The 2,603-nt window shown below is 60.4% G+C and overlaps 1 protein-coding gene across 4 annotated transcripts in view; it reads left to right on the top strand.

Annotated features, from left to right (window-relative positions):
• The first annotated feature begins 605 nt into the window (after nucleotides 1-605).
• BCORL1 (BCL6 corepressor like 1) overlaps nucleotides 606-2,603 on the top strand; it is a 64,669-nt gene continuing 62,671 nt past the window's right edge. The window contains exon 1 of one of the 4 annotated variants that reach the window (XM_006082117.3): nucleotides 606-688. The gene's annotated coding sequence lies outside the window, so the exon portion shown is untranslated. Of the gene's footprint in view, nucleotides 689-1,544; nucleotides 1,697-1,724; nucleotides 1,825-2,603 lie in introns of those variants that run through there. The other 3 variants (XM_023758053.1, XM_006082116.3, XM_006082118.3) reach the window with 3 other exon arrangements.

Raw genomic sequence — 2,603 nt, 5'->3', positions numbered from 1 at the left:
CTCCCGCCTCCTCATGCGCACAAATGGGGCTAGGGGACCGACTGGTAAGCAACTACGAGTGTTAGACGGTGTTCAGCGGCAATTCAGGGAAAATCGAGGAAAAGACACCGTCTGCAATTATGCCAAACCTCCCACCCACTTCTTAGCATCTGGATTCTGCTCTCAGGGGGCCGCGTACCCCTCCCCGCCCCAACCCTCTGATTCTCCAGCGTTCCCACTGCCTCCCCCCCCCTCCCTTGGCCATCTGACCCTCTCAGGGGTATGTGTTTGGTGGTGGACGGCGGCGGAGGGGGGGTGTACCTTCCCTCCCGCCAAGGCAGCCTAGTTCGTATCTTATTCCTACATATAGCGTCGCTTCGAGTCGCGTGGACATTAAGGTTTAGATCACATACTACCCACTATCCCCTCACCAAGTGATTTGATGACTTTTAAGGAAAGGGACGAACCCCTGGATTTCCATGCTCCGGGTGAGGTTTGAGGATTGGGGTTCACCCCCACCCCCACCTTACTTCCACTACTAACCCCTTTCCTTATGAGCTATTTCCATGGGAATTCGAACTTGGGTGGGGGGAAACCGGAGTATTAATGTGCTTCTCTATCTCTTCACAGGGTCGGTGTGCCAAGGACGTCTAGTCTCAGAGGGAAAATAGACACCAGTCCAACTCGGGTCGCCCCCACTACTACCTCGGTGAGGGGGGCAACGATAAAAAGGGGTACTGGTGGGTAGGGGCCCATCATAAGGGAGCTGGGTAGGTAGTTGCTCCTAGGGACTCCGTTTCTTGGCGGGGAGGGAGACGCGAGCCTAGGTTTCAGGGGAGGGATTCTGGAGAGGGAGATGGGGGTGAGGACGAAGGGGGGGAGCAGTGGCGGGAAGAAGGGGGGAGTCACGCCCTGCCAGCAAGGGGAGCCTCCCTAAGGCCCTTGGGAGAAGAGGATTCAATGCATCTGCTCTGTGATGCCCAGCAGGGAAGATCTGGGGTCTCTGGATTTGCACACTGTATCAGGCACCAGTGGCCTGAGAAAGTCAGGTCGGGCATTAGGTGGAGAGCGTTGAAAGAAAGAGAGAGAACCCTTAGGCCTTGGTGCACTGATCTTTTCCTTTCCTCAACCTCTCCCTTCGAGGGGCGTCGAGGGTGGGGGCGTGGGGCTCTTGCAGCCCCTCAGATTGAGCTCCTCCGCCTTTCCCGGGAGGCTAGCTCTTTGCCCGGCTTGTTTCAGCCACCGCCGCCTCCCTCTCCGGAATCCGCTCGGTCCTCGCAGTGATCCCCTCCTCCTCCCCTCCCCTCCCAGTGTCACCGGGGCTCTTGGCTCTGCCCCCTTCGCCGCCGCCTGCTCCCAGCTTTCGTCCCTCCCTCTCTTGCTTACTCCCTCCCTTCGCCTCCTCCTCCCGATTCCACCCCCCCTCCAATCAGGCGGTATTCTGGGAGTTGTAGTCCCGTAGAACCGGGGCTGGCGCCGCCCGCGAACCCCGCCGGACTCCACTTCCCGTCGAGCCCTGCGACCGGCACCCACTCCACCAGGCTTCGCTCGCACACACAAGACACACACACACCGCTCTCCCCCTCACTCTTTCGCTCGCCGCGGTTGCTGCCAGTGTGTGGCTCTGTCTCTCCTCCGCTTTGCTGAGCCCTCCCTTCTTCCTCTCAGTTCCTAGAGTCCGACCGCCGCCGCCGCCGCGGAGAGAGACGAGAAGGAGGTCGGTGGCGATAAGGGGCGGAGGGGGGCATCAGATCCGGGCAGTAGGAGGCGGGTGGCGGTACTAAAGGGGTAAGAGCGAGCCCCGGTGGCGGCCTGAGCCTCCCCGCGGAGCCGACCGGAGAACAGGTGCGTCTTTTTTTCTCTCCCCCAACCCCTCCACCCCTTTTGGCTCCCCGGCTTTCTCGTATCCCCCACCCCCTGCTTCTTTCCATCTTAAGCCTTTTCTCAACCCTGTCCCTTCTTCGCCCCGCGGCTGTTCAGCTGCCCCCGGGGGCGCCGTCCTCTTCGTGTCCCCGGACGTAGTGCTCCCTGGAGCTTGCTCTGGTCTCGCCCCTCCCTTCGGGACTGCTCCTCTCCACTTCGTACCCCATTCCTGCCCTACCCTACCCCCACCTCACCCCTCTCCCTCAGCCAGGTGAGACTTGTTCGCTAGGATTTGAAAGAGTCTTCTTACCGGCTGGGCGGGGGTCTCCATGGAAACGGGGGGGTCTGGTTGATCCTAGGGGGGAAACCATTGGCATTACCCCACTCCTCAGAAAAGGAGGTGGAGGCTACCGTTTTGTTAACTACCTGGCCCCAACCCCCAGATCCAGGAATCCCAGGATCGGAAGGGAGGATGGCCAGCAGGGCAGGGCGAGAAAGGTCTTGTGTGTTTTGTGTGTGTGTGTGTGTGTGTGTGTGTGTGTGTGTGTGTGTGTTTTGGGGGGGGGGTTACTGTCCGTGATGAAGTCTTTAAGAGACCGGAGAAAATACCCTCCAACCTCAGAGGGGAGGTGCGACGGGTGCTCTTCAGGGCTGCGTTCTCTCCGGTGTTAGGGTGCAGGAATCGTAGGGTAAGGGGTACCCTTAGGTGGCGGCGGGGCCTGGGTTCGGGAGTGGGAGTGCTGTGATGGGGGCAGGGGCAA

This window comes from Myotis lucifugus, unplaced genomic scaffold, assembly GCF_000147115.1.
Source record: "Myotis lucifugus unplaced genomic scaffold, Myoluc2.0 scaffold_2, whole genome shotgun sequence".
Lineage (NCBI taxonomy): Eukaryota > Metazoa > Chordata > Mammalia > Chiroptera > Vespertilionidae > Myotis > Myotis lucifugus.
This window is presented reverse-complemented; position numbering and strand designations above follow the sequence as displayed.